At 38.8% G+C, this 27,989-nt stretch overlaps 1 protein-coding gene across 1 annotated transcript in view; it reads right to left on the reverse strand.

Moving 5' to 3' along the window:
* UBAP1 (ubiquitin associated protein 1) overlaps positions 1-26,904 on the reverse strand; it is a 51,460-nt gene extending 24,556 nt beyond the window's left edge. Inside the window, exon 1 of the mRNA XM_036739175.1 lies at positions 26,665-26,904. The gene's annotated coding sequence lies outside the window, so the exon portion shown is untranslated. The remainder of the gene's footprint in view (positions 1-26,664) is intronic.
* Positions 26,905-27,989: the final 1,085 nt, after the last annotated feature.

Genomic DNA, 27,989 nt, shown 5'->3' on the forward strand with positions numbered 1-27,989 from the left:
GTGGCCAAGAACTAGAAATTAAGGGGATGTGGCCGAACAAGTTGTGGTATAGGAATATAATGGAATACTACTGTGCTATAAGAAATGATGAACAAGCAGACCAGAAAAACCTGGAGAGACTTATATGAACTGATGCTGAGCGAAGTGAGCAGAACCAGGAGAACACTGTACACAGTAATAGCCACAGTGTGCGAGGACTGATTTTGATAGACTTAGACTTTCTCAGCAATGCAAGGACCTAAAACAATTCAAAAGACTCATGATGGAAAACGCCATCCACATCCAGAGAAAGAACTATGGAGTCTGAATGCAGAATGAAGCAGACTATTTTCTTTTTTGTTTGTTTTGTTTTCTTTCTCATGGCTTCTCCCATTCATTATAATTCTATACAACATGACTAATGTGAAAATATATTTAATAGGATTGCGTATGTAGAGCCTGTATCAGATTGCAGGCCATCCTGGGGAGGGGGAGAAAATTTAAAACGTACCAAAGTAAATGCTGAAAACTAAAAATAAGTTAAGTAACAATTAAAAAAAGAACATGAGGTCATCTTTGACGATAGTCTGATATTGACATATATTATACTTGTATCAATTTTTGATATAAGACTAAGAGCTATCACCCAACAGATAAGTGATGACAGGATACAAACAGACAGCTTCTAAAAGAAATGCAAAGTATCAAAAATTCTATTTTTTAAAAAGCTAAAAATCTAGTAAGAGAAATCCAACTTAGAACTCCAAGGTTTCACCTCATGTCCAAACTGGCAAAGATTACAGAAATCAGAACAGAAGACAGAAATAGTCAATGTTAGAAAAGGACAAAATAACACTGTTAGTAAATTTGTGAACTGGTCAGTCATTCTGAAAAATAACTTTAGAATCATGCAAAGTTACTCAATTGTTCATCCCTGTGATCCAGTGATTTAACTACTCCTATGCCCCCCAAGGAAGTTCCTATCAAAGCGTTTCAGACAAACATATTCAGAGCAGCACTTTTTAAAATTAATACCTTCTAGGTTTAACAAAACAGGGTAGCTATTTATGGAGAATCTGAAAAGGCTTCTCATTGGTGGGATTTTAGTTGGGACTCAAAAGACCTAGAAGTGGACATGAGGAGAGGAGAGCATTTCATGCATGGGGGACAGCCAATGAAAATGTCCACAGTCTGGAGATGGAGGGTCTTGTCTGAGGAGCAACAAGGGAGCCCCTATCACTGGATTGCAGGGCACTCTGTGGGAGGTAGAGAGTGAAGTGTAAGAAGACTGGAAAGGTAGGAAGGGGCCAGGTTTTGAAAGTTTTAAAACTCAAACAGGATTTTCTATGTCACCTTGGAGGTAACAGAAGCCACTAGAGTTGTCTTAGCAGAAAGATGACATGGTCAGACCTGTGCTTTAGGAAGATCAATTTGACAGCTAAAGGGAAGATGAGTTACAGAGTGTAATAAAGTATGTGATGCGATGCCAATAACATCAACTTAAATATATCATCAATGAGAAAACTGAGACCCAGAGAAATTAAGACATAAAGCCAGGCCCCCTGAAACCCAAGACTATGTTCTTTGTTCTGTAACATGCTGCTCTAATACCCAGAAGTACAGTTCATTAACAATAGGTACCACAAAAGCCTGCGGAATGTTTTGCAGTTTTCAAGTCCTCTAAAATGTGATGTCCAGAGCTAACCACAATGACCTTAATAACAAATGACCAGGGTAGGATACAATATGACTGCCAACTCTCTTTCTGGAACTCAATACCTTTTTAAACACAGACTAAGTCTATGTATTCAAGCAGCAACAGTGTAAAAATGCTTAAGTACTATGGTGAAGTTAACTGAAAGAAAAAAAATAGGCTACAATGTAAAAATTCATAACACAATTTTCTTCATGAATTCTGTAAATAGAGTGGAACCCGGAAGTATACTCTAAGTTCCTGATTGACTAAGGGTAAACATTTATCACTCGGAACAAAGAATGATATCATCAGTTGCTACATATGTTTGCTCTAAGTTATTTTTATTTGTCTCCTAAACCAAATAATACAAATCCTAAGTGAATCTGATAACCCTGAAGGGACAATAAAAATACTTTTATACCAATATGGTACTATATAAAACCTATATTTGTATTTAAAAATGACAAGCACTTTTGTGTGAACGAGGTTAGAGCCTGGAAACTAGAAGGGAAAAACAGTGGTGCTGTGGGAAACTCTTCAGGGAGGTTATCTTTTATTTTAGCCATGTTTACTCTTCAGCCAAATGATGTTGTTCAGGTGATGAGAATCATGGAATTGGAGGTCAAGTCTGGAGAATTATTCTAAATGGTAACACGCAATTCCTGCACTTAAATTTCTGGCAAATTTTCCCCTGAAGACCTTCTTCAATACTTCCTCATGTTGTTGAGGTGACCCTGAGTTCTCAAAGACTGAACACAAACTTGTGAGTCTCCCAAGCTTGAAAGGCTCAGGAGGACTAATCCAACTTGAGACAGAGTCATCACTAGGTTGGTCATAGGGTGGTAAATCTTCAGCCCAGCAGCTCACGAATACCTCCCATTACGGCAAAGAAGGAATAGTAAAGGCAGAACAGTAATATGGACCCCAAGTTAAAATAAAAATATAGGGGCAGCTAGGTGGCGCAGTGAGTGGAGCACTGGCCCTGGAGTCAGGAGGACCTGAGTTCAAATCCGGCCTCAGACACTTGACACACTAGCTGTATGACCTTGGGCAAGTCACTTAACCCCCCATTGCCCTGCCTTCCCCCCCTGCAAAATAATAATAATAATAAAATATATCCTATTAATGCATTCCACATTCATTCAATATGAATGTCTACTGTGTACCAAATTTTTACCTTGTAAAAAAAAATTACAAAGTAATGTGTTCTGTTTTGAATTTTTCTTTCCGGCAGGCTGGGGGGGGGGGGGTGCCTGACACTAACAACAATAAGGTCTCATGTACAAGGTAGCACTTAGTTTCCTTTAAGACGCAGGCTACTGTGTGACTTTGGGCAAGTCACTTATCCCCAACTGCCCTGCCTTCCTGCCTCCAAAAAAAAAAAAAGATTCAGCCTAAGTATTCACATGTAATCAATCATTCAAGAAAATTTATTAAGTGTCTACTTACTGTGCACCAGGCATTGTGCTAATTGTTGAGGATACAAAGACACAAATGAAAACAGTCCCTGACTTCAAGGCAAATACATTCTATAAGGGGAGCTGAAGCACTAGGATTTGGGAGGAATCAGAAAAAGCCTCATGTCCTACATGACAGGTAATGATAGAGCTGAGCTTTGAAGGAAACTAGGCAGTGGCAATGAGAGACAACGGAGAGACAGTCTCACTTACATGTCTGTATTCCAGCTCCTACCTAGCACACAGTGCCTGGCACCAGTAGGCACTTACCAAATGCTTGGTGAATAACTGATTATATGAAAATACCAATAATGGCTTGCAAGTACAAGGGAAATTTTGCCAGTAAAATCTCCACATTCAAAACAAATAATAGTTTCCACTCATTCACATTTAGAGGAACAGCAACAACTATATCCAAGCAAATGCCACCATCTGGACAATCATTTTTGATTTCTGAAAATAATTTCATATTCATTTACCTTCCCCCTCTTAGCCATTAAGGTCATAAGGCTAACATAAAATAAAGCTAAATATCTGTTAATTGGTCATGCAGCGACAAAAAATATTGTAATTAAGACAAGAAAATTAAATAAGTCTTCAATAAAAATTAAATAATTCAATTACCAGTAGTAATAAATTCGAATTTGTCAATAAGGCTCAGGGAATTACATATACAATACAGTTAAAACATTAGGCTAAGGCAGCATTATTACAGCATTAAAGGAACTGAATTCCCCTCCCTCCCCCCGCCCCCAAACCCACTATATACCAAGTAGCCTGATATAGTGGAAAGAAAACACTACTGAACATCAAGAGACCTGGGGTCTAGCCCCAGAGCTCTGCCATTAAAGAGCTGTATCCATGAGCAATACCTGAGTCTCCAAACACTAAAATCTCTTCCAATTCTATAGTTCTGTTATATATCAGCATCATAGTGCACACTCATTTGTTTTATTTGAAGGAAATGGAAAGGCTGTGTGCTTTGAGTACCGCATGTTAACAAGTTTCCTTATTACATTTTCTGCAGAGCACATCAACAATATTAAGTAATCTGAAACATAACAAAGCTAACAGTTTTACTTGAACAAAGTACTTAAGAATGTATAAATGATTTGTCCGGTGTGAGCCTTCCAATTCCAGTGTGTTATGTTCCTGATAAAGTTGGTGTAAACTAAATTCTCCCAAACAATAGTACCACAAAGGGCGATAATCTCAACTTAAAGAGTCTGATGCCCTACTTTTTATTACATGTATAATATAATTAAAGTATCAGGACAGGACAGCACTAATTAATTACTGCAAAGAAGGAAATGAATATACAAAGCTTATCACAAATACTAGATTTAATAATCTCTAAGTTATATGCCTGTATACTATAATGTATTAAACATATATAAATCAATTAAAGAAGGCAATATGGTAACCTGTCACATAAAATTATATTCATTATGATACAGTCATCAGTTTAACATGCAAAGTCCTTGGCTTACTCTTTCATAATTCTTACCTTAAAGTCATCTCTGATATATCTCACTGTGTCACAGAACTGACCCTAAATCCCAAAGGCTATGTCAATAAAGCAAAACTGTGGCAGGTCCTACCATTCCGGAAAAGATGTTTAAGAACTGTTCCAGCAAAAGTCTGAATATCTGTCATTTGAGAGCCAGCCTTACAAAGGCTCAACACCACATCTACTGAAGGGTGATGAAATTTTCAGCCACAACAACTCAAAACAAAAATGAAAGCACAGAGGAGTTGCAATGTATTCTGCAGGAAGGAGTATTTTTACCAACAAAAACAAATTCTTTTAAGTACTGAAGCAAATAGATATTATTTTAAAATATCAGAAGATGAAGGAATCATTCAGAAGAATTTTTCTGAGTAGATTCTGAAAGGCTCTTGAAGCTTTTCAGCACACTTTGGGCTATTCCAAATACTTTGGCTAGTTTTTTTTTTTAACCTGCTAAATCAATAAAATATACTTTTAAGGGGCAGCTAGGCGGCACAGTGAGTAGAGCACCAGACCTTGAGTCAGGAGGACCTAAGTTCAAATTCGACCTCAGACACTTGACACCTACTAGCTGTGTGACCTTGGGCAAGTCACATAACCCCAATTGCCCTACCTTCCCCCCTCCAAAAAAGAAATACATACTTTTAAAATACATATCATAAAATTACAGGATCACAGATTTAAGGCTGGAAAGGTTCTAAATGGCCTCTAGTTCAATGCTTTTATTTTACAGGAGATATTAAGGGATAGAAAGAGGTTAAGTGACTTGCTCGCAGTCATACAGTTACTTAACCACCCATAGTGGGATAATTACACATAAGAGGTGGAATTTGAATCCACATCATATGACTCTCAAGTCAGTAGTACTCTTTTCCACAGCCTACCTATCATTAGAACTATTAGATTAATGTTGCCCCAACTTTAAGCACAGAAAACTCTAAGCCACAAAACAGAAATGAACTAAGGACCATTTGATGATGCTATTTGAAGAGAAATAAAATCACAGGACAGGCATATCTGCAGTGTTCTAGTACTAACAAAGAAAACAAAATTTTAGAGGTGGAAAGGACCCCAGCAGCCATCTAGCCCAAATTATAACAGGAAAAAACAAGTAGTCATTCAAACTCTCCCAAAGAACTCCCATCCCAAGGCACCCTGTTCCCTTCTGCATAGTTTTAGACAGCCCTAATTTGGAGGCATGTTTTTCTCAATATCAATCTTCAATTTGCCTTTTGGCAACTTCTACCTAATTCTCCTCATTCTGCAGAATAGGATAAAGCGTAAGACAAGCGATATGGAAATTGATGTTTCTTTGAACAAGATTTGAGTGACCTAAGTCATATACCCCAAGACCTTCATTTTAATATACCCCACATCTGTCTTTTCTGAGTTGACTGTCACCCCTCAGGAACACCTTCTCTTCGAAGGGTATATAAACTGACCCCATTGCCATTAGGGCTCTTTGGTTTAAGAGGGATGGCCAAATGAACATCCTTTTATTAATAACCTGAAGTCCTTATTAATAAAATGATTAAATAACGCAGGAAAAAAAAGACTATGACAGGATAAAGCTAATCCCTCTTCACAAGTTTTCAAATACTTGAAGACAAACTTCCATGTGCTCCTAAGTCTTCCCTTCTCCAAGAAGTTCCTTCAACCAATCCTCAAACGATGAGAACTAAGATACTTTACTATCCTGTTTTTCCTCCTATAAATGCTCTCCAATTTATCAATATCCTTCTTAAGCTGTGGGCCCCAGAACTGAATATTATACTCCAGAAATGATCTAAGTAAGGCAGAGCATGGAAGGACCATCACCGCCTGATTCCTGTAAACTAAAGCTTCTTATTGCAATCCAAGATCAAATTTCAAAAAAATCTAATGTAGATATGTAATAAACTGATATTCATTCCCAGATAAAATTTGGAGACAAATCATTCTTACTGCAAAATTCAAAGTTTAAAGACAAAACAGCTGCCAATTTTTCCCTTTATTTTTTTTAGTCTGGACAGGTAATGTCACTGTGTAGCGCTTCTAACTTTAAAAGGTTCCTTGGGGCACTAAGAGATTTACACTGCCAATATCCAAAGTGCAACCTGAATCCAGGTGGAAGCTGGTTCTCCACACTGCCATTTTCATTTAACTGGCTAACATTTCCACTTAAATTATTTCTTGAACTAGATCACTAACTAAAATAACGCAGTCCTACCTACATGGCTATGCATATCTTGTCTATAATTCTTGATTATTAGATTCTTAGAATTGTATTAATATAAAAAAAGGTAGACAATACTCAATTTTTACCATTTTCATGTCCATTTTTACCATCGCCAGTCCAAATAGCCAATACGCTGACTCCCCCAAATTATCCCAAATTATCTTGCCAGCCTAGAAATAAATCTAACCCTTTCTTCTTTTCCAAATGATTTTACTTCTAATGTCTCAAGGCCATTAGCATAATAGTGTGGGAACTTATCTAAGAAAATGGAAAAGTAAGTGTTTAAAGAAACCAAAAAAAGCACTTAATATACAATTGCTATGCTTCCCATCTCTCTCTATGAAGAGCAGAATTTCTTCTCAATCGATGTTCCTATTTCGCAATGCTGAGGATACCGTTAGCTCAAAAATCTTGGTAATCAATAACCATAAATATCAAAACCTGGTTATGACTACAATCTTATAATCCTACAATGTTTCCCTCATCTAGATCCTACTCTTACGTCTGTATCTTTAACCCTTCCTCTTCAAACTGGGCCCAACTATCCGCAGGTCCACAGGGTGCCTTTTTTTATACCCAGAAGACTCAGCCAACTACTTTTACTCCTTCAAACCATCTGTTTTACCAAAAAAAAAAGGTGAAATACAAAATTAAAGACAAGACTTAATGTCACTAGGATCATGTAATTCAGACAAATATTAAGATTATTCTTTCATAAGTACAAAAAGTAGAAATGAATGATAAATGCTGGAGGGGATGTGAGAAAATTGGGACAGTAATGTAACTGCTGATAAGAACAAATCCAAACATTCCAGAGAGCCATTTGGAACTATGCCCAAAAGGCTACAAAACTGTGCATACCCTTTGACTGAGCAATACCACTACTAAGTCTATATATCAAAGAGATCAAAAAAGGAGGGAAGGACCAACTTATACAAAAATATTTACAGCAGCATATTTTGGGATGGTAAAAAATTAGAAATTGAGGGGCTATCCATCAATTGGAGAATGGCTGAATAAGTTGTGGTATATGATTGCAATGAAGCACTACTGTGCTATAAGAAATGACAAGCAAGATGATTTCAGGAAAACCTAGAAAGACTCACATGAACTGATACAAAGTGAAGTAAGCAGAACCAGAAGAACACTGTACACAGTAACAGCAATACTGTACAATGATCAACTGTGAATGACTTAGCTATTCTCAGCAATACTATGATCTAAGACAATTCCAAAGGACTTATGATGAAAAAGGCTATCCACCTGCAGAGAAAGAACTGATGTAGATTGCACACCAAAACTGGGGTGGAGAGACAGGAAGGAGGCAGAGAAAATTTGGAACTCAAAATTTTATGGACATGAACACTGAAAACTAAAAATAAATATTTTAAAAAAGAATTGATATAGTCTGAATGCAGATCAAAGTATACTTTTAAAACTTAATTTTTCTTCGGTTTTGGTTTTGTGGGGGGTTCTTTGGTCTTCTTTCACAACATGTCTAATGTAGAAATATGTTTTGCATAATTGCACACGTAGAACCTATATCAAATTGTTTACCATGTAAGGGAGGGAAGGGAAAAAATCTGGAACTTAAAGTTTTAAAAGAGAAAGTTAAAAATTGTTTTTACATGTAATTGAGGAAAAATATTATTTTTAAAAAAGAGCAGAGATATAATCTCACCAGGCATCTTGAAGACAATGGCCTATAAACTAAATTTTGAATTCAACTATCTAAATTTATTTCCAAATCCTATACATGTCATGTTTGTTTTTTCTACCACAAAAGTTCCTATGTCTGCCAGAATTTTAAGAAAATTCCAAATATTAGAATCTCATTGAGCTATGTTAAAGAGGGCTCTACAATACCAAACTTTACACAAATTAGCATATTCCATATCAGCTCATGTTTTCTTGACACTTACCACAAGTTAAAATCTGGAATTCAAAAGCAAGAATAACTAACAAGTGAAATAATTATTAAGCACTTAATATGTGCAAAGCATTGGGCCAAGTGCTGGGGACATAAATAGAAAAGCAAGTCCCTGCTCTCAAGAAGCTCACATTCTAATGGGAGAGACACCACATATGGAAGGTTTCGGCTCTGGGTCATATGGAAAGGTCCTTATGGGGTAGCATCAAAATAAATTTTAATACCTTTTCTTTAACATCATTTCCACTGATAAAAGTCACATCAGTTTCAGATGTTGAACCATCTGGACTGTGCCAAAGACTTTGGACGCAAGAAGTTTCTTTTCTGAATCTTTAAACAACTATGACTTACAGAACCTGAAGGAGCAGTTGCCAGGCTGCTCTCCATAAGGACTGCTTCCCAAGATGATGTCTGAGGGCATCGGGTTGGAAGCACTGCCATTGCCAAGGCTCTTGGGTTCCCAGTCCTGGACTGTTTCCATCAGAGTCTAAAGGGAAGTGGTGGTCAAGCTAGTGGTGGTTTGACTTGCCTGGCACATGCTGCTTCCTGTCTCTCCCTGAAGGTGCCTTGCTGATTCAGCTAGGCTGGTTTGCCTGCCCTATTGGAAGGCAGTTGGTTGGTAGCTGGTGGGAATGGCTGGCCCTTTCCCCACAGGAGTTATTTCTCCAGATGATGGCTATGAAGAATGGGCTGGAAGCAGGGCTCCAACAACTTTTAAGACTACTTTACTAGAGAGACTCTCTTCATCAGGAGTTCCCTATACCAATGAAATCACACGTCTATTCTCTGTTTTAAAGCAGAGAAGGAACAGCTTTTATAGAGAGCTGAATTAGGATCACATGGATGATTCCTAAAAAGAATGGAGGATATTTATCACACAGAATATTAGAACTTGAATGGACTTTAGAGTTCATTTATTTCATTTTATTTCAATCTCATTTTACAAAGGCAGATAACAAGGCCCAAAGCAAGTTACTTCCTCAAAATCACCTAGGAAGTGACAAAGCTAAGACTAGACCAGAATTTCAATCTCTTTGCTTCTAGTTGAAAATCTGGACCACTGTTCCATACTGCTGGCACACTGGTCAGAAAAATGACCCTGATCATCAAGAAAAAAGGTTAAATTATGTTCAGTATAATCTGTTTAAGAAGCCAAGGCACTGTGCATATGTTAATGTTTACATCAATGCCACATCCCAGTGTATCATTTAGAACCCTCATTTACTAAGCAAACTGGCACACCAACCATTTCTAATAGCTTATGTAACATTCTACCCCTTTCCCTTCCTCCCTCTCTGCCTTCCCCTCATTCCCTCTCTTCAAAGAGGATAGAAGTACTTTATCTTATCTTTGGAATCAAGATCGATCATTAATTTAATCCAAATTCTTTTATTGTCATTATCCTCTCTGTTCTTTCTTTACTCTGCATCACTTCACTAAGGTCCTGGTCTTCTGAACTGGTGGTAGTTAGTCTTTCTCAAAGTTGTTTTTATTTACAATGCTGTTATTTAATATTTAAGTATTTCTAATTCTGTTCACTCTGCTTCAGTTCATACAAATCTTCCCAGATTTCTCTGAAACTGTCATTTATTATTGGACAATAAGATTCCATTGCTTTCATATATCATAATTTGTTCAGTCATTGCCCAATTAATTGTCATTCTCTTAAGAAATCTCTGAAGCTGCTATATTTTTGGTACACTTCGGTCCTTTTTCTCTTTTGTTTGATCTCTTTAGGTATAAGCTTCGTTGTCTTCTATTGTATCACAATTCAGTTCAACAATCAATATTCTACTACATGCATACACTGTATTTTGTATAGCTATCCATTTGTTCCCCAGTTAAAAAACATCTACTCTGTCTCTATTTTTGCTACTACAAAAAGTGCTGTTAGGAATTATTCAGAACATATGGAATATTTCTGTCATTTGATTCCCCTGAAATAAATGCACAGTAATAAGATCTCTAAAACAAAGTATATAAACAGTTTAGCAACTTACATAATTACAATTTTTTTTTATTTTTGAATCACTGAATCAGTTCATAGCACCACCAAAAGTGAATTTGTTTGCACATCTTCCTGCAGGTGTTCCAATGACTTTAATCTTTTGTGGGTTGGTTTTTTTTTTTTTGCCAATTTAGTGTATGTTAGGTGAAACTTCTGGGGTTATTTTCATTTCATTTATTCATGTGATGGTTGGAGTTTCTTCTTTGGAGAAACTTCATATTCTTTATGGAGGAACAGCTATTGGTCTTATCTGTTAGGGTCAACTTCTTATATATCTTGGATAGAAGACTTTAAAAAACTTTTGGATAGCAGATTTTTATCAGATACGATGCAAAGATTTTTTTCCCCAAGTGAGTTTTTATAATATATTTTGTACGATATTTTATTTTTATTTCTTTTTAAAATTTTTTTTAATATAACCTTCATTTCTCAATGTATTCTTCCCTCCTCAACCTGCTGGGCCCACGTAACAAATTCTGATTACCTTTCAAAAACGCTTTCATTAAAAATAAAGTTTTAGCCCTTACTCCCAGTTTTAAAAATTTATTTCCCTGATATATATACATACATATATATGTATATATACGTACATTGTATTTATTTTTAAACATGTGGCCAATTTGGAAATTTATTTTGCCTAACTATACATATTTGTTACAAAGGTTTTGTTTTGCCTTTTTCAATGTGAGAGGGGAGTGGAAAAGAGAGAAACTAGACTTTTATTAATTAAAGAATTAATTAAAATTTTTTAAAAACCAGTACAACATATTCCTGGGGGGGAAATAAAATTTGCTTCTGGAGTACCTTGTTCTTCCTGATAAGTAATGAAAGAGGTACATAATTTATATTCTTTACTTCGAAACGAGACATTCCATTTTATCACTTGACACAATTACAATGTTAAAGAGGTTACTAAACTTGGAGGATATGAGATGAAGAATAGCAGATGAAAAAAGTGTTAGAGGTATCAAACCAATAATAAGCATTTGCTTTAAAGCTGATAACCTATACTTTAAATTTAATGTGAAGTAACTGGAGTCATCATAAAAGAAAAACATGTGATCAGAGAGATTTGTAAGAATAAATCTAACAGCTCTACATAGAGTAAGGATAGAGGCAAAAGGTAGAATGCCAAATCGGCCATGTACATGAGTCAAGTGGCAAGGCAGGGTCTGGACTAGGGCACATTCTACCTTTTACATCTCTCACCAAGCAGAACTCTGTGATGGGCTGGATTGAATAGGGGAGATGGGAGATAGAAACAGGATGTGATAGGTATAGGTACAGGATGGTGAAGAATATCAAAGATGACTTCAGATTTCTGAGCAGGTTAAATGTGCTACATCAGAGAACTCAGGAATAGATGCTAAGTGGTAGGTGAAGATAAGTCAGTCAACAAGCATTCATTTATTAAGTACTTACTTTGTCTGGCATTGTCCTAGGAACACAAAGAAAAGGAAAAACAGCCCCTGACCTCAAAGGAGCTCACATCCCATTCAGGGAGACATGTAAATTAACAGACATGCACAAGACAGAAGATAATTTTTTGACAGAGAATCTTCATATTCAGGGGTTGTATGAACTTAGGTGGGGAAAAAATTAGATCTTTATTTTCACTAATCTTCTAACTGAAATTAGAAATGCTAGAGCATTTCCTTCAATTGCAGATTTTTAAAATTCTAAGAGTGAGCCCATAGACTTTGCCAGACTTCCAAAAGGGTCTATGATACACTGAAGGTTCAGAACCTGAAGGAGAGCAGAGTGCACTGGTAAAGGTCTCCTTCAGAAGGTTTTCATATAATCTGTCTCAAAGAAATTTATGTAGTCTAGTCAGAGATGAGAAATGACAGTAGTCTAGGCATACGGAGGGTGATCGGGAGTACAAAGGTAGAGACAGAAAAGTGTGTGAGAAAAATTAGCTGGCTCAGTTTGACATTAAATTGGAGGTAATGGGCTGTGAGAGAGGTGCTATTATCATCATCCCCATTCTGCAGATGATCACCCTCCTTTTTGCACAAGTTGAGAAAACTGAGGCTGAGACAGATTAAAAATGACTTGTGCTGGGTCATTGCAGCAAGTAAATGCCTGGGCAAGATTCAATGTTTTTATAAAATAAAAATAAGATGGCATGTTATTGGCAACTACTTAGAGAATTTTCTTGTGCTGAAAGTACTGAACTCATTTTATAATGATTCACTCAGCCGAAGTTGTTAATGATTTTTGATGTCCTTATAATAAGTTTTTGAGTTTGTTTTTTAATCAAGGAACAAGTGTGGGATGAGAAGTCACTGATATGATCTTGGAAGAGTTTAATTCTACTCCTTTACTATCTAAATCTCTGGACAGCTGTAGTTTTTGTCACCATTAAACTATTTTCTAGAGTGGAGCTGAAATTCAGGCTGTGGTCCTTAGGTTTATTGTTTATCTTCACACTGAACAATAACATTGTCACTATTATATAACAATGTCATAATAACATTGGACATTCCCCTGAATGTCCATACTTTATCTAAATTTTCTTTTTTGTGCACTGAACACAATTTACTTTATGCCTTTAATTAAGAGAACTTCCAAGGCATAGCAGATGGAATGCTGAATTTAGAGACAGGAAAATTTATACTGGAATCCCACCTTTGCCAATTACTAAGTATATATGACCTTGGGCAAATTGCTTAACCTCTATGAACCTCAGTTTCCTCATTGGGAGGCAACTTAATAAAGTGGAAAGAACCCTGGATTTAGAGTCAGAGGGGGTGGATTATTTAATCCCTGTGCCCTGGTTTCCTTATCCTTATCCCTTAAGGGGGGGGGGTGGACAAGAGTAGGGGTTTCTTGACTTTTTTTGTGACATGGACCCCTTTGGAGGTCTGGGAAGGCCTATAGATCCCTTCTCAGAATAATGTTTTTAAAGACATAAAATACATAGGATTACAAGGGGAACAATTAATGAAACATAATTATCAAAATATATGAAAAAAAAACTCATAGATCCCAAGTTTAAAAGCTTCGTACCTAGAGGACCCATAAGGTCCCACTGAGCTCTAAATCTATAACCCCCCCCCCCATAATCTTTGGCAGAAGCTTGCTCCTTAAGGAAGATTGCGTTTGCATTATTTTATGGTAGCACTTGGAATAATGGGACCCTGGCCTAAGCTTTTATTTGATATAATAGGAATCTCATCGTCACTGAAGACTTAAAAGCCTTCAGTGATAACCGAGGTATATATGGGCTCACCATAAAGTAATGAGACAGATTTCATAACACACGAATGGAAAATGTAATCTGTAGTTTGACTACTTTAATTGTTCCTTATATATCTACTGGCACTCCTCCCCATACCCACATTTGTGGAGAATACCTGGCTTAGAAACTCCACATATAATGATAATATAACGATACATAATAATGTATGAAACAGTGAGTGTCGAATGAATGTAAACGGCTATGTCATTTCATAGATTCAAAGATGGATGGATTATTGTGAAATTATTGTGAATTACAATTGCAAAATTGTGAATTATGAAATACAAATTTTGAAACGAAGTTTTTAGTGATATGGAACATTTTTTCATGATAATTTAACTTTCATTTGAAAACTTCACATTTCTTGGCCATTTTTCTCTTGGGGAAACACATGGCATTTTCCTGTTTACAACTGGAAGCACTTTTATTCTCTAGAGTTAGTATTCTTTATCCATACACTCTTTTTCTTTCCTACCAAGCAAGCCATGTTACATTTGGATGGAAACCAGTAGAGATCCAAACCCATGGATTACCGTATTTCCCCATGTATAAGATGCACCCTTTTCCGAAAAATTTGGGGTCTAAAAACTGGGTGCGTCTTATACAGTGGTTGTAGGTTTTTTTTCACTTGTATTTCCTGCTTTTTCACACTTGTTTTTGCGCTCGTTGTAGATTTTTTTACTTGCATTTCCCACTTTTTTGTGCTTGTTGTCTCTGTGCTCACATTGTGTCACTGTTTCACATGCGTAACTGATACGTTTTGCCACATTCTGCCCAGAAATGGGTCAGAAAAGATTTTTGTACAGTGCCGAATTCAAGTTAAAAGTGATCCAGTTTGCAAAAGTGAATGGAAATCGTGCTGCTGAACATAAGTTTGGTCCTCTTCCAACTGAGAAAACAATCCAAGACTGGCTATGGGAAGAAGAAACCCTACTGAAAACACCACGGCAGAAGGCGGCCATGAGAGGCAAGTCAGCAAAGTGGCCTGATTTAGAGAGGGAGTTGAAGATATGGATTGAAGAGCAAAGGGCAATTGGAATTCCTGTGTCCACCAAGATGGTTCAGCATGAGGTAAGAAGAATTGCTGATGAAAAAGAAGTTACTGATTTCAAAGGAGCTTGGTGCTTCAGGTTCATGAAACGGAATGGCCTAAGCACGCGTACACGCACCAGACTTGCCCAAAAGATGCCTGAAAGCTATGAGCAGATGAATAAAACTTGAGTTCAATAACTTTATGTAATACATTTTCTTTTCACATTTCAAGCCCCAAAATTAAAGCGCACCTTACACATGGAGAAATAACAGTAGTTAACTATCATGGCCTTTCTGAGGTTTGCTGAGGAATTCCATCATTGAGAAGAAAATGGCCTGCTGTGGAACATTTTGGTTGGTAATGACTTGTGTCTCTTTCCCTCTATTCCAAGGCTTCAGGGAAATGACAAATACCTTCTTCCCATAAAAAGGGTGAGAGCCCTATGCTACATCATCCGTAGTCCTAGCCTAATAGGCTAATATGTGGGAAGATAACTTTAGATAATACGTAGAAGTGAGGTAAAATGGAGTGGAATTAGAAGCAAGACTATTAATAAGTCATTATTCTCCAATTCTCATCCATAAAGTTCTTAATCTTTTTTTAAAAATTTAATGCTTGTCATTAAATAGAAAAGTAAAAACTTTAATAGTACTCTTCCAATAGACCCTCTGTTACAGAATTATAGAATTTTAGAATTTGAAGGAAGCCTACCTAAACCACACATTTGCTAGATAAGGAAACAGAGGCTTAAGGAAATTTAGTTGCAGAGCTGGGACTGAAATCAGTTCATTGCTCTTTACATCATTCTGCCCCAGAGTAGAATTCACCAAATCAAAAAGGTCATTTTAAAAAGATTTCATGAGATAATTCTAGGTTCATGCTTATTATTTGGAAGACAACTGATGTTTTGCTCTTAGACAATTGTTTCCATTATCTTTTCCAGATTTTAATGCAAAGGTTTGACTACTAAAAAGGGCCTGTATTTTTGCTTAAATGTTTTTGTCATAAGGGAGGGTTTAGTCCAGGGGAAGAGAAGGTTGAAATGACCAATACAAAAATAGAAGGCATCAATAAATGTAAGATTTTAGATATTAGCTTACAGCTTCATTATGAGCAGAGTTTGGTTAAAAATTTGCCAACCTTGTCAAGTTATTCTGTTTTTGTTTTGCTCAAACTATGTATAGCCCTTACACTTCAGGTGAGATACCAACTGGCTTGTGACTGTGATCTCATGGCCATCATCGAACAGAAAAATCATTTTGGAATGGGCACCCACCTTCTTCCACTGCCAACAACAAGAAATTAGGCACAGGAGCCCTGGAAGTGTCAGTACTATACACCAGAACACTATTCCTGCATCCAACCCAGTCTTCAGGGCCGTCATCTGGAGAAGTTAACTCCTACGAGTAAGGGGCCAGCCATTCCCACCAACTACCAACCAACTGCCTTCCAACTGTCACATAAAGGGGCAGGCAAATTAGCCTAGCTGAAGCAGCAAGGCACCTTGAGGGAGAGACTGGAAGCAGCATGTGCCAGGCAAGTCAAACCACCACTAGCTTGACCCCACTTCCCCTTACATCCTGACAGAAACAGTCCAGGGCTGGGAACCCAAGAGCCTTGGCAATGGCAATGGTTCTAGCCCAATGCCCTCAGACATCATCTTGGGAAGCAATCCTTATGGAGAGCAGCCTGGCAGCTGCTCCTTCAGGTGCTGTAAGTGTAGCTGTTTAAAGATTCAGAAAAGAAATTTCTTGTCTCCCAAGTTATTGGCACAGTCCAGATGGTTCAACAACTGAAGCTGATGTGACTTTCATCAGTGGAAATGACGTTAAAGAAAAGGTATTAAAATTTATTTTGATGCTGCCCCATAAGGACACCTTTCTGTCTGACTCAGAGCTGAAACTTTCCACATGTGTTGCCTCTCCCATTAGAATGTGAGCTCCGTGTGAGCAGGAATTTTTGTTACTTTTCTATTGGTGTCTCTAGCACTTTCATTCATTCATTAAAAAGTTAAGTGATTTGCCCAAGGTCACATGGCCAGTAAGCCAGTATGTCAGAGACAGAACTTGAACCCAGGTCTTCCTATCAATTACTTAAGCTTAACATAACTATGCTAACCTCAGCTTGAAAATAATGCTCAAGAATAAATGCATTCATAGTGCCTTCCTAAATTAAACAGCATATCCCTTGATCTCCTGCCCTTCTGACTCCTCTAGGAACTTGCCTCTTCAATCATCCTCCCTCTCACCTTCAATCTTTTCACTGGCTTTTCTCTTCTGCTTGTAAACATTCCCAGATGTCCCTTAGCCATAAAAAAAAATTTTTTTTCATTTGACCGTGACAACCAGTCAAGTCAATGTCCCCCCTCTACCTCAATCCTTTATTTCCTACCTGGCTACACTACTTTGGGACTTCTCCGACTTCTCCACCATGCTTTTGGGAAGGTCATCATTGGGAAAAATCTCATCATCCTACACAGTCCTACACAACCCTGGTCCTTACATTTCATCATTTGAGAGCTCTCCTTGATATTCTCTTGGTTCCTGGTTTTGGGGGAAAACCGTTCTCTCCTGGTTCTCTACCTATCTGACTGCTCTTTCTCTATCTCCTTTGCTGGCTCCTCTTCCAGGTCTCACTTACTAACCATAGGTGTTCCTGGGCTCTCTTTTCTTCTCTCCCATGTTAGCCACACTTCACTTGATAAGCTCATCGGCTCCCATGGATTTAATTATCATCTCCATGTTGAAGATTCTTAAACCTACCTGTCCAACCTAAACCCCTCGGGTTACCTCCAATCTCACATCTCCAACTACTTTTCAGACCTCTCGAACTGGATGTCCAGAAGACATCTAAAACTCAATATATCCAAAACATTACTTGTCATTTTCCCCCTAAACTCTCCCCTCCTCCCTTCCCTATTGGTATAGAGTGCAATAATATTCTCCCAGTCCCTCAAGCCTGCAATCTAGGAGTCACCTTGGACTCCTCACTCTCTCTCACACCCCACATCCCATCTGTTGCCAACAACTATGATTCAGCCTTTGCAACCCCTCTTCTCTGACACCGCCACCATTTTGGTGCAAGCCTTCATAACCTCATGCCTGGACTATTGTATTAGTCTGTTGGTGGATCTGTCTGCCTAAAGTCTCTCCCTACTCCAATCCATCCTCCATTCAGCCAATTCAACCCCCCCTCAATAAATTCTAGTGGTTCCCTACTGCCTCCAGGAACAAATGCAAAATGCTCTGGCATTCAAAGCCCTCATAATCTAACTCCCTCCTACCTTTCCAGTCTTACACCTCACTCCCTGCCACTTACTCTTAGATCCAATGGCACTGACCTCCTGTCTGCTCCACAAACAAGACATGTATCTCTGGGTTCCAGGCATTTTCTCGGACAATCCCCCATCCCTAGAAAGCTCTTCCCTCCTCTGCAATGATTATTGACCTTCTTTCAAGTCCCAATTAAAATCCCATCTTTTATTGGAAGCCTTCCCCACTCTTAATTTAAGGGCCTTCCTTCTGTTAATTATCTATTTATCCTGCACATACAGTTTCTTTGCATAAATGTGTTTGCTTGTTGAATTCCTCATTAGTTTGGAAGCTACAGGGATTGTCTGTATCCTCAGTGCCTGGCACATGAGATCCAGAGTGAATCAGGTTTAAAGCTTGATCTTTGAGAAAGAAATCTAGCCAGTAAACCCCAAGTTAACAATAAAAAGTCCCTAACAAGCACCACTTGATGGTTATTTTTTTGGGCCCTCCAGGCTCAGAGAGAATGTAAATCTTAACTGTTTCTCTTCCGGCCAGCAACCCTGAGGGTCTTCCCCTTTCCAGTTTGATTTTTTTTTTTTAATTTAAGGGGCCATCCCTGGACTCGCTTCTTAAAGAGGCCTATTCACTGAATGGGCGTTGCCTCACTCAAAGTAAGTGCCTGAAAAGACCTTAGCTTAAAAGGTCCAAGGTCTTCCACTGCATCCAGGGCTACCTCTATAGTCACCCACATGGATATCTGGCCCCTGGACCCAGATGGCTCTGGAGGAGAAAGTGAGGTTGGTGACTTTGCAAAGCCCACTTCACTCAAATCAAAGTCAATTACAAGTCATGTCATCATCTCCCTGATGTCACGGTCCTCTTTGAGAATGAAGGACAAACCGCAGAAAAACCACAGCCTGGTACACAGTAGGTACAAAATAAATGTTTATTGATTGATCACTGCCTTCTGCCCCTATGATTGGAGGGTAGAGCAACTAATTCTAAAACCTCATTTAAGGATCACTCAGCACAAACATCTCATTTTTCACCTGGCTGTATTACTTTGGGACTCCTCCACCACGCCCCAAGTACCTTCCCCTCTTCCTCACTTTACAGATTCCTTTTGTGCATCTTCTCTCACCAGACTGTAAGGTCCTTGAGGATAGGAACTTTTTCTTCTAATTTGTATCCCCAGCATTTAGCAAAGTACCAGGCACATTGTAGGCTCTTAAATATTTCTTGATTATTGACTTATTCACAGCCAAACTCATTACTTCAACTTTCTTACCTCCTACTCACTTCTCAACCTTACTATTTGAATTGCTTTATCCAAAAGTGGACAACTAGGTGGGGTAGTGGATAGAGCTCTGGGGCCTGGAGTCAGAAAGACTCACCTTCTTGAGCTGTGTAACCTCAGGCAAGTTACTTAATCCTATCTGCTACTCAATGAGCAGAAGAAAGAAATGATAAACCACTCCAGTATCTTTGTCAAGAAAACCCCAAAATGGGATCACAAAGTGTCTGACACGACTAAAACAACACAACAATCCAAAGGTACTGTATACCTCTTTTAATATTTTATAGATGCCATTTTAAAAATGAGTTATTTCTGAATATACTCCCCGACTTCATCCAGCAATTCAGTGATATCTTAAATACTAACTCCAAAGGTCTTTTTTCAGTAATGCTTTTACTTGACTTCACTACACACTCTGTTAACCAACGCCTTCTTAGACAGCATCCTCTCCTGCAACAAATTTCTTAACTAAATGTGGGTGCCCTCTCTGGGTCTTTCCTGAATCCTCTTCTCTTCCTACAATGAGATCATTAACTTTGATGAGTTCAGTTTTGTCTGGGCCCTCAATTCTCTGAGCTCCACTACCACAGGCTTGTCGAATTCCACACCAAGGGTACCATCATCTTTCCAGATGTGCAACCCCAGAATTTTGAGTGACTCATTCCTCTCCTTTTCCATATCCATAAGCCTTGTCAGTTTTATCACCCCAACACCTCTTCTATCTATCATCTCCTTCTCTGCACTCATGTAGCCACCAACCCACGTTCAGGCCCTCATCAGTCTCCATCTTGTCCAACTATTGTGAATGCCTCCCAACTACTCTCTCTTCTCTCTAATCCATCCTTCAGTTACCACAATAATATTTCTACAGCACAGGTCTGATCACATCACCACACCCCTGCTAAAGAAGTCTTAGTGGTTCTCTATTAAGTCAAGGGTAAAATACAAACTTCTTTGTTGTCTATTTAAAGACACTATAGCTCTTTAGATGCTAGCTGCAGTATACTTTTCTAGATTTACTCATATCATGCCCCTTTACATGCTCCTCATTCCAGCCAAACTAGCTTGTTTTTTCCTCTACATCCCATCTTCTCTCTCTCTCTCTCTCTCTCTCTCTCTCTCTCTCCTCCTCTCCCCCTCCTTCCTTCCTTCCCTCAGGCCTGGGATGTTCTCCTTCCTTACCTCTGCCTTCTTATAATCCCTAGCTTCCTCTAGGGCTCAGCTCAGATGTGACCTCATACAGAAGGCCTTCCCTGACTACCCCTCCACAAAATTACTTTTATGTACTTTATATTTTCTTATTTGTCAGCACAATGAATTCTCCCAGTAGAATGTAAGTTCTGTAAGGGCAGAAAATTGTTAGTTTTGTCAGTATAGCCCTAGGACCAATAACCTAGGCATGAGTACCTAGGTACATGGCAGGTGTTTAATAAATGCTTACTGATCTGAATTGAGGAAGACTACCAGGTAGTAAAGAGCAGATGTGAATGAAAAAAATAGAAAAAATGCTGGCAGAGAAGTCTTACCACCTGAATACTAGTGTAGACACTGCTGTGTTGTGCAAATCCCTAGAGAGCGAAGTCTCATTTTCCTCAACTACATAAAAATGGGGATAAATAACCCTTGCCTATCTTGTCATGGTCAAAGATGATAAGGTGATAATGCTTTACAAACTCTGAAAGAAGCTTCACGATCACTGTACCCCCTGCACCATGCCTTAAACACTAGGAAATGTTTAGCAAGCTACAAGTAACAATGACGCTAGTTTTCTTGGAACATAACCTAATTAGGAACCAAGTGTTTACAACGAACTTTCAGTCACCACTGACCTGGGCTGAATTTGAGTCTCCAATGTAGATGTGAAAATTTCCAGTCACTAGGAAAACTTTTAAATCACTCACGCATGTTGTTCTGGTTAAACAGCTTTAAGTGCGAATAGACACACACACACACATACACTTCATTGTCTTCTAAAACACTCAAATTATGAGTGATTCAAACTCCGAATTCTTTCCTCTCAGGTTAAACTACCACTTTAATAAAAATCTACTGCTACCAGACAAGCAGTGGCGATTGATGATCTTTAATGTTCAGAGAATAGAGAGCTATTCTCACAGCCAGTTAGATCTGGGTTCAAGTTCCTCTTCTGACACACACTGGCTATGTGATCCTGGGCAAGTCAAAGTTTCTCAGTGCTCCAGTGAAGTCAAATTCAATAGAAAAGGATCCTTGTGGGCCACACTGACTTAGAAAATCACAAATATAACATTATCTTTGTTGTACCATACACATTGTAATCTGGTTCAGGCAACAGCAACTGGGAACCAGTCTGATACCTCTGCTCCCTAAGACCCTAGCAGGTCATTTAACCTTGTTCAGCCTCAGTTTCCTTACCTATAAAAATGGGATAATAATGATAGCCCCTACCTCACAGGGTCATGGTGAGGATCAAATGAGAAAAATGTATGTAAAGTCCTTCGTAAATTTTAAAGTGTCATATAAATGCTATTATTATTGCACATTATTAAGACTAGTTACAGAAGCTGCATGGGTAGAAGTCTGGAGTTCTCTATACCAATGAAATCACAAGTCTAGTCCTAATCTGTAAAATGGGTTTGTGATAGTCATTTTAGAAGCAAACATTTATTCTCCAGCATATTCAAAGTTGTGTCATGCAGAGCCCTGATGTTCCATATACTATTGAGAGTTCTTTGAAAAGAAACTTCAATATAGCAATATTTTTTCTCTCTAAAATATTAAATACACAATCATGCATGTATCAAATATGGATTACCAAAACACTTTTCAGATGTGAAAGAAAGTAGGTTTCATTTCTTCCAAAACGCTGTCAAGCAGTAAGTATACCCTTTGATCCATCAACATATCTCAAGTCCAAAAATTTTCTATGGCAAAATGAACTAGGGAAATGCTGTTCCTAGATCAGCGGTCTAATGTGGAAGTTCAGGTCCCCTATGAGATTGTGGCTTTAATTCAAGAAGGCAGTGGACCATTTGGAGAGTGGGAAGTACAACTTTTCAACCTTCTTCAAACTTCACTGAATTGCCTCAGTGAAGGAGATAGCCCTACTAACTCAGGTGCCATAGGGGAAATTCGCTCCAATCCTATACCCAATTCCTGTCCCTCAGATCGCCTCCTAGTTGTGACAGGCATCCCTCTGAGGGCTAGCTAACTGGCTCTTGACACATGAGTAAGAGTCCCATCTTCTCTCTTTTCATTTCCCCTGGAACAAATGAGTTGCTCATCACTCGGATAGGTAGCAATTTGCAATAAAAATCCTTTTACATTATCTTTCTCCCTTCAACTCACCCCTCTTGTCAACTTCCCTATTTCTGTCAAGAACACTGTCATCCTTCCAATCATCATCAGTGTATCCTCAGGATCATACTCAAATTGTTACTCTTCCTCACCTCACATACCCAATCAGCGGACAAATGTATCTCACTACTCACATGGACAGCATCCTAGGTTAGGTCCTCATTACCTCGCAACAGAATTAAGATTGCAAGTGCCACCTATTTATGTCCCTACCTTAAGTCTCTTCCTTCTACAATCCATTTTCCACACAGCTGCCAAAGTGATTTTCCTAAAGAAAAGGTCTGATCATGTTATTGCTCTACTTAATAAATTCTAACAGCTCTCCACTGAATCTAGGAAGAAACATTATTTCAGTTTAGCTGATCCTTTTTTAATCTCTATTTTTGTGAAAACTTAAGCATGTACATAATTATAAGCACAATAGTATAGCTTTAGAATGTACATAATTAGTCGTACAGTAGTATACACAACTTATTTCTTTAAAAAAGTAAAAGTACACATGTTGTGGATGCATACTTAAATACTTTTTACTATTAAGGATGTGATAAAAATAGTTTAGAGACCACTATTCTCGACTAATCCCAAAACAGGTCATAGTATATTTGAATTTTCAGTAAATTTCAATCAATACATTCACTCATTCAAAGCTACTGTAGCAAATCACAAGTATCTTTATCTGTCCATGTTTATTTATTTACATTAGTATAATTCATTGCTATACTATAAATTTTAATCAAATTATGTGTCAATGAAAGGCTGATTTCTTACCTGAAATAAGAATTCAAGTAATTGTGCCCATGAAAATTTCTTTATACTTATTAGCTTCACTAATATTAAAACATTAGATTCAAAAACCTTAAGCACTTCACAACAATACTATTTACTGGTAGCACCTGCCACTTCTTATTAGCCTTTATTCATTTTAACCATTGCTGTCATTACAGATAAACTGTCACAAACAGTAAGAGAGGTGCAAGAAACTAATATACAGAGATGAACCACTCAGTATGAAATGTTAATACAAAAGTATACAAAAGAAAGATATCTAAAAAATCATTTGTAAGACTATGACCCTTTCTGAGGATCCTGTTATTGGGTATATCCTACATTTGTAAAAGATACAAGCCACTAACCAACTGTAAGACTTTGGTTAAATCACAATCTTGTAGGGCCTTAGTTTCCTCACCTTTAAAATTAAAGGGGACTAACTAGGTGGTTTATAAGGTTAATTAAATTCTTTCATTAAAATTGTAGACCTAAATGTCTTATGCCTCCCTTAACCTCTGCCTTCTATATTCAAAAAGTTATCAAGTAGGAAACTACCTGCAGCATTTAAAGACTTTACAAATATTCTATGTACTTTGGGTGATTCTATAAGCCAGTGTCTGTAGAAACTCCACTCTACAAATTGGGCTAATAAAGTGTGTTCCAGTCTGTTACGCATACTATTATCATAAAAAGATGTGCCAAATCTTACAAATGTCTCCCGCAGTTTAAAGTGAAACTAAAAAGGAACAATCTTAATTATTTTACAAAAGCTTGGTAAGACAAATTTCTACCATTCTCAAAAAGTGTTAGCTTTTATGATTTGAAATTCCCCATTTTCATAATCTTACATCCAAATTTTCCCCTCAGATCAAAGTACTATTTAGAACGGAGTACAAAACACCTTCTGTGACTAACTCTAAATTATCATTTAGAAAACAAAAAAGTTCATATTCAAAATGATTTCTCAATGCTGCTTGTAATTACTAAATGTAACCTTGGTACATGTAACAGGAAAATAAAAACTTCTAATGCTGCTATCTACAATCAGGTCCAGTGAGTAGAATATTACTTTTTCTTACTGTAATGAAATATGGAATATTACTTTTTCTTACTGTAATGAAAATATACCATTAGGCTAGGACCTAACCACTAACTGGAAATCTCCAAGGATGTTCATTAACACTTTGCCTCAGAAATCAAAAGAATTAAAAAAAAAAAAAGCCAAACCAAAACAAAAAGTACAAGCATAGCTATCAACTGCCAATCGAAGGAAAAGTTGAAGATAGTCATTCTTAATCATAACAATAATTCTGTTCAAGATAATCTTCTCATGAATCTAGTTACTATTGTCTCTTTCAAAACAGGGGTTAAAATCAGAGGAAAATATTCCTGGCAAATAAAAAGGTGTCATGTGGAGCTAACAAGTTTCGTACTAAACAGAACTGAAATTCAGGAAGTTCTTTTGCCATATTTAAATCTCCGCCCCAACTCCTCCATACCAAAAAAATGACACTGTACATTTCTCCAAATCCCACTGAACAGTATCAGATTATTTGGAACTCTATTTACCACACAGGCCTTCCCAAAAGTCTCGGTGCAGTTTTAAGCGTTTAGAGGCTAAAACTGCACCAAGATACCCTACATAACTAGAGAAATGCTAAATCAACAAGAAGAAAAAACTTTGAAAACACTACCTTTTTATGAGTAGGGATTCTTACTAATAATATGAAGTATTTTTTAGCTCTAAGCTATCACTTCATGGAGCTTCTTTAAAGGAAATAAGCAGTGGCTAATGAGTCAATAGATATCGTTTAAATTCTGTGGGACATTTCATAATCTTGGACTTCGAGTAAAAATATACAATAGATTTTTCCAGTCAACTAGGTCGGGATTTAACAATTTCAGTTTACATTACTCAAAAGATAGTGGCTACCAAAGCCTCAAACCTCAATTCTAACAAACTTATAAAGAGATATATTTGACTTTTCCTTTATGACCAAATCTGAAGAGATAATAATGAACAGAAATACCATCGGGAGGAAGAGATGGGGGAGGGGGGGAACAAAACTTACAAATGAGTGACAGACCAATAATAAAATAAATTTAAGAATCTAACCAGTCCTGGTTTTACAACACTCAGGACTATCCCCAATTATCTTGCTGTTTCCAAAATAAATCGTCAAAATCCTGCGGCTTTTTAATTTTTAAAATCGACTTCTAAGCCTGAGCAAATTTTTAGACGTCCTCCAGACAACACCAGAAAGTTTGGGAATCGGTCCTCCATGAAATGGGATCTGTCCCCCAATATCCTCCGCTGAGGTTCTCAGCAACCCTTCGCTCTCATTTGGGGGAGGTCTCAAGAGACAGGCAGGCAGGCAGGCAGGTCAGACCGACCGAGAGGCACAGGGAGGTGAAGTGAGGAAGACAGACAATAGGGCAGAGGATACCAAATCCGACTGTGAACTTCCTGCCCCCTCCCACCCTGTACCCTGGGCCTCAATTCTGGGTCCCTCTTCCACACCCAGGTCTCCCCTAATTTCATCTTGGCCCGCCCCTCCCTCCTTCCTTCCCCTCTATCCCCCCACTCTGGGCCCCTCTGCCCGACACCGGACCCCTCACAGCGTCTCCTCCCTTCCCTCCCTACCCAAAACCTAACTCGTGCCCCTCCCCACCGCACTTTTCTCTTCATCCTCTACCCCGCCCCCCTCCCCGGCCTCTCTGCCCTCCCGAACCCCTCAGACCTCACCGGTCTAGCCCCGAGACCAGGAAGGGCCCGGAGCCCCTCACCCCGCCCCACCGTTCGAGCCGCAGGGGTCTCGCGCAGCTCACCTCGTGCCCCTCACCCGGCGCCCCTCCGCCCTCCCCTCCCCCTTCCCTAGCCCAGGTCGCCTCTCCTCCGGAGAGGGGAGGCCCCACAGCCCAATGGCCACTCACTCGAGCGCCGCCGCCGCCGCCGCCGCCGAGGCTTGAAAGGTATCGCCGCCGGCCGGCCGACCGAACGTTCCGGCTCGGTCCCCGCAGCCCTTACGGCAGCCCCTAGGGAGAGAGAGAGGCGCCGCCTCCGGCTCTGCCCTCCCCGGGCCCAGCCGCCACCACCGCCGCCGCCATATTGTGCGCTTCCTTCCCTCCTCCTCTTCCCTTCGCTCTCCTCCCCCTCCGGCGTCTTTCGTCATCGCGTCGCGCTCCGGGACCTCCCCCAACCAATGGGAGGAGCCGACGATGACATAATCTCTCCCCTCCCTAGCCCGGGGCGTTGTGGGTAGATAGCAGGGTCTGTTGAAGCGAGTAGATGCTCTTTAAGTCCACTTAAAAACGTCCGTTTGGCGCTTACTACGCGCTGGTTCTGTGCTGAACCGCGGAGCGTGCAAAGTTAAATAAAAAAACCCTCCCTGCCAGCAAGAAGGGCAAAGTCTAGTAAGACGGACAAATGCCACGTGATACAGGGGCAATGTCATAACTGCTTAGAAGTTTGTAACGAATTCCGTTTAGTTTTGTGAACTTCGGTAGTGACATGTGTGTGAGGATGGGCTGTTCTCCCAAATCTGTCCATCCACCTCCAGCCTCTCTCAGACGGAGAGTGTCCCGTATTTATAGCTGCCTGCAGCAGATCTTCCCCCGGATTTCCACAAACTCTGTACTGTTCAAAACCAAGTAGCTTCTTGGAGTTAGGAAAACCTCAGTTCAAAGACGACCTCTGACAATAGCCGTGTAACTGACAAGAGGCAAGTTATTTAACTTCTGTTAATGAATGGGTGGATGGAGAATTAAGTGCTTGCTATTAAGTACTTTTGAGCCTGGGTTTCCTCCTTTGTAAAATGAAGAGGAATAACCTGATTAGAATGATTTTGAAGAATCAAAAGCATCGCCGGATATCAGACACGGATGTATCCATATTGGTGGAAATTAAGCATAAATACGTTAGATTTGGCAACTTGCCCCGGTACAAGAACATATCAAAGACAGTGTGGCTCCGGAGTGAGAGGACCTGGGTTCAAGTGCTGTTTATGACACTACTTAAATAACCTTGGACAAGCCAGTTCGTCTCCCTGTGCCTGTGGTTCTTCATACGGACAATGAATTGGTTAAACTCAATACCCTGTAAAGTCTCCTCCTTAAATCTAAATCTATGACCACACTATGTCGGGGAAATTGTCCCGGGTTTTCTAACATCTTTCTTTTTTCTAAAAAAGAAAAAAGTTTTATTCATGCTTTGTTTTGATTTCTGTGTCATTTCTTCACGACCCCACTTCCGTAGAACC

This window comes from Trichosurus vulpecula, chromosome 9, assembly GCF_011100635.1.
Source record: "Trichosurus vulpecula isolate mTriVul1 chromosome 9, mTriVul1.pri, whole genome shotgun sequence".
In the NCBI taxonomy this organism is placed as follows: domain Eukaryota; kingdom Metazoa; phylum Chordata; class Mammalia; order Diprotodontia; family Phalangeridae; genus Trichosurus; species Trichosurus vulpecula.